The sequence below is a fragment of the Caloenas nicobarica genome, chromosome 1 (genome assembly GCF_036013445.1).
Source record: "Caloenas nicobarica isolate bCalNic1 chromosome 1, bCalNic1.hap1, whole genome shotgun sequence".
NCBI lineage: Eukaryota > Metazoa > Chordata > Aves > Columbiformes > Columbidae > Caloenas > Caloenas nicobarica.
Window position 1 is genome coordinate 48,064,156 of NC_088245.1, and position 13,492 is coordinate 48,077,647.

Below are 13,492 nucleotides of genomic sequence, written 5' to 3' on the forward strand. Positions count from 1 at the left end.
GTGTGGTTTCATCTGTTTGTAATGCCTGGGTGCTTTTGAATTTAATTTATTCAGTTTCTTAAAGGCGATGGTTTTAATCATTGACAACACCACAGATTTAAAATGAGGTCTGAGGAGCAAACACGGGCTTTCTTACTTAGGCATTCTCAGAAATGGTTTAAAACAATTTAGGTCTTGAAGGTCATTCGCGTTCCTGTTTTCGTCTGTGCAGTTCAGATAGCCTCAGATCCAGCCTCCAGTGACCCTTGCAGAATCCCCACTAACTTTTCATTGGACAGATAAGAAGAGGAGAGAGAATATATCTGTCTCCTTTGAAATTTAGTTGACAGTTCTGCTACCGATGATGTGAGATCCTGCATAAAATCTAATTTACTTTTCCAGAATTCCACTGGCTTCACTACGTTCAGAAGAACAACAACAAAAAAAGGAATACAGATCTATTTTTATTACTAAAAGAATTCCATATATGTAGGCACAGAACTTTTGCTTGAAAATATATTATTTTGATATGAGTGTTCAGATTAGGACTGTTCCTTTAAACTTCACTAATTCATCTTAGAGAAATGGAATGCATCTTGTCTAGATGCAAAGCTGCTCTATTACAGCTTTGCTGCAGTTCTCTTTCCCTATGTTATTTATTAATGGCATTTTTATGTGGATAGTATCTCAGGACTTCCTTTGCTTCTGCTGTTTATTCGTCAATTGAAGTCATCATAATTTGTTTCTAAAACCACAGCTGGCTGCTGTAAAGGCAGAGAGAGGAAGACCATGATTTATGTGGTGAATGAGAAACAAGAACAGAAGAATGTAATAAATATTTGTTACTTAAAACTTCAGATATTATTGTGAAAAAGGTAGCATAAAAATTAAATAGGCAGTATATCAGCAGGATCTTTCCTAAACAGAGTTCTGTTGATTTTTTTTCCTGAGAAATTAATGTCTTTTTAAAATAGTACTAAAGATCTGATAAATTTACAAGAGTAATGAAATTCAAACTTAAAAACTGCAAATTGATCTTTAAATGGCACTTTTGGCACCTCATAAGAGTATTTCGGTTCACAGTTACCTTTATTCTCTGGTATGAGACTTCCGTAAGTACTGTAGGCTCGGTGGAATAAGTTAGTATTTCACTGTTTCTTTCAACAATGTTAGTTAGCTGGTTTTCTCCTCTGTCTGCGTGAGTCTTTCACACAGTCACGGGGGGAAAAACTTAAGGGTGAGAAAAGGTGATTAAATTAAATTACTTTTGGGATTATGGGCCACGTGTGGTGCATGAAACTACTTTAAGGTACTTTTTGGCTTCTTTGGCGTTATGATGTTTAATACATGCTTGGTCTGCCTTAAGTACTTTACTATATGTAAAAAAATTAGAATGGAGTAGGAGAAAGATGTGAAATGGAGAAAGAGACAAGAAGCATCAAACTCTGAAAACTTAGCTTTCCATCATGTAAACAAAATAAGGTTTTTTAAATTTCCTATGTTACAAGCAGTAATTCTTCTAAACAGAATCACTAATGTGAAGAGAAAAATAGTTTATACAAATGAGGATTTAAAATTTGTAAGTACAATTCAAACAAAGTGTTTGCTTTATTTTTGGTCTGTATATTTGGGGTAGCAATTCTAGGACAAACATTGCCTGTATCTATTAATATACAGTTATGAACACTTCTAAGCCAGTTTTAGAGGTGCATCATCCGACTGGAGATGAAAGGCACAAACTTAAGGAATCTCTGATTTCTTTTCCAGATACTTTCTACTGTGCGTGAACATTTTGGTTTGGGCAGTATATCATTCATATAGTAGATACTTTTAATCGAGATTTATGTTAGTAGTGAAAACATTAACATTAAGAGTTCTTGAAAATCATAAGCAGAATATGTGTGTTTCTGACTTGTTTTCAAGTGTATGTCCTCAGAAAGAGAAAGGGGCGGGGCTATTTGATTTAGTTTTTATTTTTCCTTTAGACAAAAATCCCTTTCATGACCAAGGAAGGAGGCAACAACATTTTCTCAATAGTGTGAAGTACGCGTTGCTAGAAATTATTTTCACTTTGTTCCTGAAAAGTATGCCAAAGTTACTGGAGAGATAGCATGCTGATTTATTTATATAATATGACGTGAGTGGAGGAGGGGATAATAACGTTTTTGGTCCAGCTGATTCTGCTAAATTGGCTTTGATTTGTTGAAAAGGTTTACTGATTTATTTAGCTAGATTTATCTAGCTACCTGAAAGAATACAAGGCGGGGGGGGGGGGGGGGGGGGCTTTCCTTGGTCTCTGCATCCTTCCCAAAGATGCAGCACAGAATATCCATTATCCATGACATACCATTTGGTCAGAAAAAATCCGCTTTAGTTAAAAGGCTAGCCTTTGTTTATCAAATATATCTATTTATTGACCATATTTTGACAACTGTTTACCTGAACTGGTCTAAATAAGAGTGTATGACTGCCACGGTTCCTCCCTGTCCTGTGATTACAGTGGTCAGACAGCATGTCTGGTTCTCAAGCAGAGAAATATGAATATTGAGCCTCTACCTCAAGCAAATTAGAACAAGTTAATTGTAGCTCCACACCACGAACAAGGTCAGTGATGCGAGCCCTTGGAGGATTTCTCACTCAGCAGTCAGAAGGAATGTTTGATTATTTCACAAAGAGTTCCTAAAACATAATAAATACAGCAGAGAGAAAACAAGTATTTTCGTAAATGGGATCTCTCTGCTCTTTCCAGCTGCCCGAGGAACAGAATGTTTTGATGAAATAAATTATGATGTATACCAAACAATTTTACTCTTAACCAGCTGCCACCTTATTTCCTGCCGTTTTTATCTATTCAGATGTGAATGCTTTATCTTTCTTGAGAATATACATTTGGTAAAGGAGAATAATAAAAAAATCAGTGAATAATTTCTATGAATCAGTGGTGTTCTGAAAGAAAACCAGCACTTGTAATTTAAAAGCAAACCATCGAGAAATAGCACTAAGAGAGCAGTACTTTGAAATAACATCCAGATTATTTTCTTTCAGAGACGGTCAAGAAAAAGAAGGATCATTTCCTTCAGCTCAGTGGGTAGGTAGATGGATAATCATTGGCAAGCATGAAACTCTGACCATGAAAGGTGGCATTGGCATTGAAATCCTTCTCTCATCTCATCATGTGCTTTATATTATTTAACACTCACATTAGCATCTAAAGGCCTCAACTGCATCGAGTAAGAGGTTGTCTAGACACTTAGGATCTCTAATTAAAAACATTAAATGTAGTGCTTTTATGCTTTCTCTAATTTACTATTCACAATTTAAAGTAAAAACAAAATAACATAAAAATAATTTGGCTGGACTTGTTAAGGAAAAGTGGAATGTGGTAACATAGGGTACTAAGTACAAAAAAAAGGATAATTTACACAGCAGTTTTCACCTTATACTGTGTTAGGCTTCTTTATAAACAGCAGAATTCTGGCTGTCACTTTATTTTTTTGTGAATTATTCAATTTCACTCCGACTAGAACTAGTTAAATATTGCCGAAAGTTACTTTAGGATAGTTTGTAAATATACATGCTTTGACAGTGGTTTTTTTTTTCCATCATGCTTTTTTTAAATGAACACAATAGAATAAAGACTACTGGCAAGAATTGTTTTGATAGCAATCATTTTAAACAACTACTAGAAGAATATCTGCTATGGATTTCAATATTCATATTATATGTAGTATAAGATGCTGTGACTGTAATATTTACTTAGCTTTTTTTTTTTTGCTGAGAAAGTGTGTATATGTCTGAGAAAGAGTGTATAGGTGTATATATACACATACACCTATATGTACACATGTTCACAACCACGGTCTTTGAAGTTCTGGATTTTTGGAGAAATGTACATGTTTTGTTTTAGAAAAATCCTAGAGATAGTACAGCTGAAAGCACTGTGAAATCTTGCATTCTTGTCCAGAAGTTGCCAGAAAAAACAAGCCTTTTATGCTTGAGGCTTTTGAGATGTTTTTTTGCCAGTTGCGAGTCCTACTTCTCAAAGAGAGCAAGTAATGTCTGTGAAAAAAGTTTTCCTGACAGACAGCATGCAGGCAGCTCTCCTGTGCTCTGCCAATCCATAACCTTTGTTGGCAAAGAGTCAGTTCTGAAACAAATAAAGAAAATTAAAACAGGTGATGCAGCGGCCACTTCCAAAGGAGAGAGTTTTGAGTGCAAAGTAAAACGAAGGTGAAGAAACTAGTTTATATGTCTCTGAATAAATAGTCTCCTATCAGAAAAAGTTTATTTTTAAAGCACTGTTCTAGTCCTTATGTTAAAGATGGCTTAATTCACTCAGAGTTATTTGGCCTTGAGGATGAATTCCTACAATTAAGTGTTTATGATTGAAAGTGCTGCCATGGAAAGCAGACAGATGAATATCATTTCAGGAGTACTGTGAATCATTAAATGAGTTGTAGAACCCTTTCCTGGGCATGATCCACTTTTAAATTTCAGACTAAGGCTATAATAGACTTCAGCATAAGGCCTGATGTGTTGCTGTATTTAGGAGTTTGAATAACAGGAAAATCAACATGTACTGATGTGTTTATATAATTTTAAATTTCTTACAGTTAATTGAAAATATGCTGCTATGGTATGTGTATATGCTGCTTAGATCAAATACATTTTTCAGATTCGTGCATTAAGTGTTAGTGTCAGGTAACGAACTTAAACTGCCCCTGACATGTTAGCTTCTTTTGGCTCAAGACAGGCATGGCCGCTTTCCCTGCTTCAGTGTAAAGAGAGGCTGGACGTGGAACATCATACGAACCTGAACAGATGACAAGAAAACAGTGCTAGCTGCCAACTACCTTCTCTCTCTTTATTTATCATGATTAGTGCTTGCGTTTTGTCAGGAAGGCTCAAGGCATCATCCTGTAACTGATTGGCATGTTGGGAGAACGTAACCTGAAATACAGGCCAGACGGACAGACTGGCATTTTTTGAGGCTCAACAGAGGAAACAGACACAAGGCAACTCTTCCTGATTAAGGAAAGAGCATTAGTCCACAGCTTGCCTTTTCTTGGTGCTGCCTGTCCATTCCCAGGATTTCTTGCCCCTCCTGTAAGCAGTTTTGCCAGATATGTGGAAATTAAAGCTCAAACAGTAGTAGGTAAAATTGGATAGACTGCTTGAGGCAGTTACTCTCGCCTCTTACACTGTACCTCAGCCATTCTTCCCATGGCTGTGACAGAGTGCTGCCTGCACCAGGGATGAGAAATGAGCTCACACATCTCCTTCTGAACAACTTCAGCTTTTAGTCTGGTGTGTTAAGATCAACCCCAGTTTCAGCATGGTTCAAAACTGTGGTCATTCAGGAGCAGCTTCCTGAGCTGTTTGGTCATGAGGTGGCAAATTCTGTCACGGGGTGGGGTGAATGGTTGGGGATGAGAGTAGTCCTTCAGCCATCTGATTTTAATCCTTTACCATATGTGACTTGAAGTCCTTAGATGCCCTCTACTGCCATATACCAGAATTAACAGATGGCCCTGTGTAACCAAATTCAGATTTGCTGAAGTTTATTATTATCATCTCTCTCTCTTTCTAAATGAATGGGGGAGGGGAAATAATAACCATAATTATTACGAAATATGCAAAGCCTTTATAAAGTGTGAGTTTGGGCTAGACATCTTTTCTGACTTTCAGTGCCATTGCCCTGTATTTCAAAATTTTAACACTATTTTTAACATTCTCTTCAGAGCTCACTTCTCTGATAAATTATCCCTCTGGGAATAAATTTGATCCAGAAAGATGCCTGAGGCACAGCAGATTTTTCCACGGCATTTCAGGCCACATCATGCTAGATGGAAGGAAGCTGCAAAACCTGCTGTGGTGGATCAGTCTGTGTTCTGGGAAGGAACTGAAAGATGCTTTTAGCCATTGGATGCATTGTTTGCATAAGACAGAACAGCAGGCGAGAGTCTATATCTAAAATGGAACAAGAATGAAACTTCTGTCTCACGTTTGTCTGTGTTCTGACAGGTTTTTTGTGCTGGCAGGCACAAAGCAATCCCAAGTCAAACAGAACTAATCTTGGAGAGAATCACTCTACAGGCTCTAAGAACTGAGTGTTTCAGTGGTGCTTGAGCTTTAGCTGTGCTGGTTGTATCAACTCCTTTTCCCTTCTATAAGGAAAACACAGCAAAACAGTCCCACCTGTAATTCCCCAGCCCAGGTTCCTAACGCTGATTTGACTGAGTGGGTTTGGTCCAAATGAAATTAGCAGCCACATTTTGTGTACATTTTTAAACATGCTTAATCTTCTCTGAGGCCAGTCTATTACTGTTCGTTTTACTCTAGGTGGTTGCTGGTGATGTTGCAGATCAAAGCAGGTATGGCAGCAGGGAGCAGGAGCTTTCCAGTGGAACACGTGACAATGGAGATCTCCTCCAAGTAAGTGAAGGGGGACATGTATAGAGGATATGCAGGAGGGCCTCTGCCAGGCTAATGAAAACATAGAACTTGGTTGGGTTCATTGAAGGAGTAAGCATTCACACTGTGCTTTCTTTTCCTTCCAGCACGGTCCTTCACTTTCAGGCAACATTGGTCTAGAATATGCTACTTGCATTATTTCAGGAGCTTTTGTAATTTTTGCAGAACATAATCTCAACCAGGAGTCCATAGCAAAATCTTGTTGTGAATGGGGGCTTTGTTCTGCGAGAGTATTTCTGAGAATCCCTGTCTCTCTGTTAGCCTTTGCATAAAAGGCTGAAACATGAATTTGTTCATATGCTTTTGTTTTCAGCATGTTCATTCCTTCAGAACCCCCCACTTTCTCCAAGAAATACATGAAGCTCTTCAGGTCCTCCGGGCAGGTGGTCTATATATTGTTATGGTGGCAAACCTGTGAAGCTAGACCAATTTATACCACCCAACAGTGGTTTCACTAGATCCATATTTTCTGATTTCTTAATGTTCTTTCAGTGGCATTTTGCTTTTTTCTATCCATCAGGGAGTGGAATCCTGTGTCCAGAGAACGTAAATAACAGCTGTTTCCACTCAATTTGCATTTATACACTTAACACTTCAAAATAGATTATTTCTAGAAGCTTTCACAATCTAGTCAAAATTCCTACTTACTCAGAGGTACTAGTGAGATGCTAATGAAATCCCTTTGGACTGGCTGATGCAGCAGCAACAGTGAGATTTCCCAAACAAGACTGATCAGTTATGCTTCTGACAGTTACACTTCAACAATCAATTGAAGCAGATCTTTTCATCTCCTTGGGCATTTTCAGAATCAGTTCCTTGGGCTGTTCTAAGGGGGTGAGACTATGCCAGGAAAGGAGATTGATTGTTAAAAAATCTGTGCTGAACTGGTAGTGTATTTCTAGCAAAATTAATTTGTCATATAAGTGCAGCTGAAAAGGAAAAAAAAACCCAACAACCCAAAACAACTCCTGGCAAGCTATTTAAAGTGAAAAGCCTATTTGCCAGTGTCACAGATTTTTAAATAAATAAACCCCTTATGTCCTGAGAATAACTGAAAAACAGCTTTTTGTTTTTATACCACTATTTCCTTTTGTTGACATTTCACTAGCCCTGAAACGGAAACACAGCATTTTTATTTAGTAATGCCTAATAGAAGATTTTAAGAATTATGTCCAATTATTGTTTTTTTCTCCAGAAAACTTTGAAAGCCTTTCACCTCATTGTTTTGCCAAATGCCTCAACTTGAACCATTTCTTTAGATTTCTTTGATCCCCTGAAGGCCGAGAATTACAGAACATTGACATTTAGTGACCTTTGGTACGGTTCATTTACTCCAATGTGGACTGTTGAAGAAGATGCTTCCTCCTAAATCCAGATTTTGTTTGAAGTTACAGAAATACACTTTCTTGTCTGCATATTTCATTTTGTTTATCCAGAAGAAAAAAATCCTTTTATTTTTACAGGAGTCTCAACTGGAGCATCTCTGAAGTGGGCTGGACAATCTTGATGACTCAAGCTGTTTAGAGAGAGCAGTAATTATCCATGTGAGTTGCTGGTTTTGCATGTCTCGATAAGCCTGTACCAGACTCATTCAGACTTAGCAGTCAGAACAAAGACAATCTGAGCTCAGGTTCTCTAAAAACGTTGTGAGTCCCAACTACCTGATTTCAGAGGGTATGCTTGTGTTTCTAAATAAAAAAAAGTCCCTGATGCCAAGAGGATTGGCTTATAGTCACACTAGCTGGGGCTAGTTCCCTCGAGAGCAGACTCCTGTATTCACATCCCGCAGTACTCCTTGGACTCTTTCTGGCACCCCTGTGGACCCAGCAAGTAATTCTGATTTTTTTTGTGTATCTTTCAGTCTGAAGTATCTGAAATTATGTGAAACTGTACTGCAGCCTATGAGAATGGTGCTTTCCCAGCATGAAGGTGAGGGTATGTATTAGATTTTTTGGAATGTGGTAATGTTTGGGAGTGCACAGCCAGTTCAAGCAGTTCAGAAGAGCATGTAAAGTCAAACAAGATGTGATCTTGGGAGCAGCGCTTGGTGTGAACTCCCCCCTGCAGGGGTTGCTTCATAGAGGGCAAGGTGGAACAGGGGGAAGTAACAAAAGAGGTGTGGGGATCAGCAGCCAAAGCTTGAGCTTGCTCCCCAGCCTGCAGCAGTAACGACGTGCTCAGAGGGACCCTGAGTATCAGTCTGCTGCTGAGGACCACCTGCCTGAGGTAGAGTGTAGACAAAGGTATTTTGACTGCAGGATAAATGCTTCACTCTTAAAAGAAATATAAGGCTTCTCAAGTGTCACTGCCACGAAGTCATGAGTTAAAATCTTGGTCATACTGAAGCAAAACACTGACCTGGTTCCAGCGACTCAAGGTTTTGCCCTTGGACTGGACAAGGACTGGCTAAGCCCTGTGTAGGTACTAACCACAGCAGCTCTCCATCAGGACTGCCACTGCTCTTCTCTTCACAGGGCACAGCCTTACCTGTGGCATCTTTGGGCTTATTTCAAATCTTTTCATCAAATATGGCTGCATAAATTCAATGAACTGCAACATATGCAGCCAATATACATCATGCTTATTTTAGTAGATTTGAACATACAAATATATGATCTAGAAAGGGAATTCTCTGCCATTTTTCTTGTATCTGCTTATGGTGAACTTACCGTGAATTTTGTTTGCACTGTGGCTTTACTCTGGATAGGAAATCCTTTTTCTTAATCTAATGCTAAAAAAAAGCTTCCTCATAACTAATGCCAGGATTTCAAAACAGTGTTGAGGAAATGGAGTTTTATAAAGATATGAGGTATTATTGGAAAATAACAAGGCAACCCATTGTGCTGGTTTGACTGAAAACGAGTTAATTTTCTTCATGCAGCTAGAAATCTTTCTTTTTCATAGCTAGCGTGGTTGTTGTTTGAATTTAGTTTGAGAACAAGAAGATAACACCCCGTGACAGAGTTAATGTTTTTAATTGCTCTGGTCTGAGAGCCAAGGACACTCTGAGTGCTCTGCCCACAGGTGCGAGGCAGCGAGGAAGCGGGGCATGGATGAGGCAGAGCTTGAATGACATCCAGATTGAACAATAAAAGTATTCCATCCCATTAGCGTCATGGTTCATATTTAAGGAGAGTCAGGATCTTCCGGGTGGCTCTTTGTTCTGTGTCGGAGCCAGGACAGAGACCTGTTCAGGGGTGTTCAGTTTGGGACTTACTGTATTTCAGCCTTTTGCCATCCTGCCCTTTGCAGAGGCCTCTGGGCCTTTCTGCTTTTTTCTTTCTTTTCTCTCTGAGACCGGCTGTTCAGGACCAGGTGCTGCTTCCTGGGACTGGCTGCTCGGTGCGGACAGAGTTTGTGAGGAATTGCATTATCTGTTTATTTTATATTCTATTTCCACTTTATTATTATTAGTAGTATATTAGTGTTATTTTGTTACTTTGTTAAACTGTGTTTATCTCAATCTACAAGTTTCTCTGTTCCCTTTCGATTCTCTCCCCTATTCGGGGGGCGGGGGGGCGGGCAAGCGGCTATTGTATTGCTAGCTTGGGTTAAACCACAACATACATATTTAAACCAGTCAAGATTAAAAACTACAAAATAATCAAAAATATGAAAAGGGATGTGAACCCTTATGCTACTGTATACTGACCAATTGTTAAGTAATTAGGCATCAAGGACCATTTTTTCCTGGCATTACTTTATTATTTAATTGAAATCCTCAGTGTGTCTTAACAAAAGCAGAAGGTGAAGATCACTGCTGCACAGCTCTGATCCAGTATAACTCCTACAGGTAGACGGTGAGTTCAGAAAAATGCTACTTAGCTTATGATTTGTTTAAACAAATATAACATAAATTTGAATAATGAGAAAGACTAGTGCTATTTAACAAAACACTAATCTTTACGTGAAACTATAAAGCTCTGTTTTATTAGCATTAGTGAGTAGGAAATACATGTTTCTACAGTAGGGTCATGCTTTAATAGTTTCATCTTTTATTTAAGTTAATTTTAATTCTATATAATAATGGCTTAATGCAGTGGCCTAATTTAACAGTCACTTTTCACTGGTCATCTGAATTTCCTGTGGAACTTGTGTGGCTAAACTTATATTAGTTTTGGCAGAAGAGATGCTAAAAAATAGCTCTTCCAGATTTTTTTTTCCTATGGTATCTCGTATTTTGCTGGTAGGGAGATTCTTTTACTGAGGAATTGTGAACTTCGGTAGCAGTCAAAACTGACCTTGTTGAAAATGGTAAACTGCCTCTGACCCAAGACTGGTTTTTATCTTGACAAGCAGTAAAGCCAAATATAAGCACAACTGTTTTCTGTATTTATTACTTGTTTTTTCAGAAAGACTAGTTGGCAAAGTTTCTTGGTTCTATTTGCCATTCCAACCTCTTGTGGTGCCTCTAGGTGATGAAAAACTTTGTGATACTTTGATTATAATTTTTCACCTACACCATGACACTTAATAAAGTGGTACTCCAGGCCATAAGCTTTTACTTCTCCAGAAGACACACAATGCAAAATCACTGACCAAACATGCTGCTTGGTTCACGCAGCTTCCACATAGCTCCTGCCTTCTGATGTGCAGTGTCTGAACAGCTGTAGTTATAAACAGCAGAACTAACATTCCGTGTAAATTGTATTTAAATTTTCAAATTACCCAGTAAATTATGATTTATTGTGTTCATTTTTCTAGAAGTACCTAGAGGTAACAGTGGGGATCATCAGCTCATTAGAAGAAGTGCTATAAAGATACATAGAATTAGTTACTATCTTATTTCTCCTGTGACTACAGACTGACTGAAACAACAAAGTAACAGCTTAAGTATTATCATTTAGCACTGGAGGGTTGATTAAATATAAGGAGATTAAAATCCTATACACAATTTATCCAAATAATTACAAATTAAATGTGTGGTGAATTACTCTATACAGAAAACAGAGTTTCTATATATGGACCACATGCTATTGAAGGGTAGCAGAAACAGCAAAAATGTTTTTATCTTAATTTTTAGTGGAGTATTTTTCTTTTTTATATATACGCTCTCTTAAACTGGAAAAAAAAAGAAAAAAAGGGAAAAAAAAAGAGAGACTGCTTTCATTTGCTCCAATACAGGCACATGAATCTCAGCTAGCCTTCATCCTCCCTTCTTAGATGAGAAGGAAAAAGCACCTCCAGAGAACAATAACTGCCTTGTGTAGGTACTTTTTTTGCGTCAATTGACTGTGAAGGGAGCCTACAAAAATTAACTCAGGCTTAGGTGTCTAATTAGTAGCTCTGTCAATCTTAGAGATGAATCCAACTGTTACGTATTGTAGGTACACAATTTGTCTGACATTTATTCTAGTGACTGGTGGGATTTAAGTAAATGTTATCCTATTGTAGTATTAAAACAAAATATACATCCTCTATTGCAGAAGAGGAATGCAGTCTACATCTGTTTGGTCTCTTCATTATCTAACTTTGTACTGGTTTTGAGGATGGAATAAGCATGCGAGAAATTATAGCAGAGCAGATGCTAAATTTCATAAAGACTGGAGTAACTGAGAAATGCAGTGTTGGCTTTAAACAGCAATTACTACTATGAAGTAGAGCTGCAGCAGTGATTTATTCTGGTACAGCAGAATTCAGACATGGTAGCTGAAATTCAGACCTATTACAAAAGTAAAGGGACAAGAAGGGAGGTTTCCTATAGGACTGAATAACCAGAGGGGTGGGAAGGGGTGGATGGATAACTGCTCCCGCTGTTATCCTCATGAGGAACTGAAGCACAAAGACGTGACACCTGTGATGTGGGTGTAATTGGCAGTTGGGTCACATTACTGCTCCACTGTTGGCTCTTTTTTTCCAAAACTGAGAAGCTAGGGCTTTTTTTGTTTAAGTGTGAACATAGATCTCGACTACACATTAGAAGAGTCACATCAGTCAAAGCAAACAGGCAAGTCCTGCAAAATAACCTCTGGCTCTTTGAATCCAATGACTTGCACACTTGTTAGGAAGTTCCTTTTTCTTAAGTTCTTACAAATTTAATTAAAGAGCAGTTAATGCATTTCTTTCACAGTGTTAAATTTGATGATACAGCTAAATACTCTCTGGTTTCAGACAAATCCAGTTGCGTTATTGTGCAAGATTGCCTCCTGGTGGTAGCACCAAGAATCTTCAGAACAACATAATTTACACGGAGAAAAGGCAAAAAAACCTGTTTGAAAAGCATGCTTCCTTTTAAAATTCAGGTCTACCTAGAAGAAGTGAAAGAACTTTCTTTTCACTAGGGCATCACGATAAATTGAACTGCAATTTAACTGGTCTGAACTGAGGACAAACTTTTTGACATCTGACTGAAACAGAGTTTTCTAATGGTGTGCTAGGAGACAAAGCCCAAGGAGACTTTCAGTGAGACATTAAAAAAAAAAAGACATCTCTAAGATGTACCAAACTGCATACTGTTCACAGCAATGAGACTAATAAGGTCTGAAACACCTAGAAACTACTAGATACAAAGCAAATAGCAAAATGCCTAAAATTGGACACAAAAACACCAGAGCAGACTTAACATTCAGTGAATTCTATGCAACTAAAGTTTTTGATTACAAGGAACAAGAGCAACAGAAAACAGACATCCCAAACTAACTTTGAAATGGATTATTCTTTTGCATAGAAGTGGGACAAGAATCAAACAGATGGACTTCTGAGGTTCTGAGTAACGAGAAACAGATAAAGAGCTTTATGTAGTTGTTCAAGACCTAGAAAATCAGGACAGCTTGGAATTACTGTGAGAATAAGATTTTAATTAGATGGCTCAGGAGGAAGATTTAGTGTAAGAGAACATAGAAAGATTGAGAGTGGCACTGTAACACAGGGAAAGATTTTAAAATACCAATTTTATGAATTAATGCAATTATAAAATGGCAGAGACTATGTGTAGTGAACATGTTTTAGACTCAGTTTCCAGTAACTGGTCAGAAGCAGAAGTACTTTAAAGATAGCAGTCCAGCACATCATAGATTTTTAGCCCTCAAAATGCCTGAAA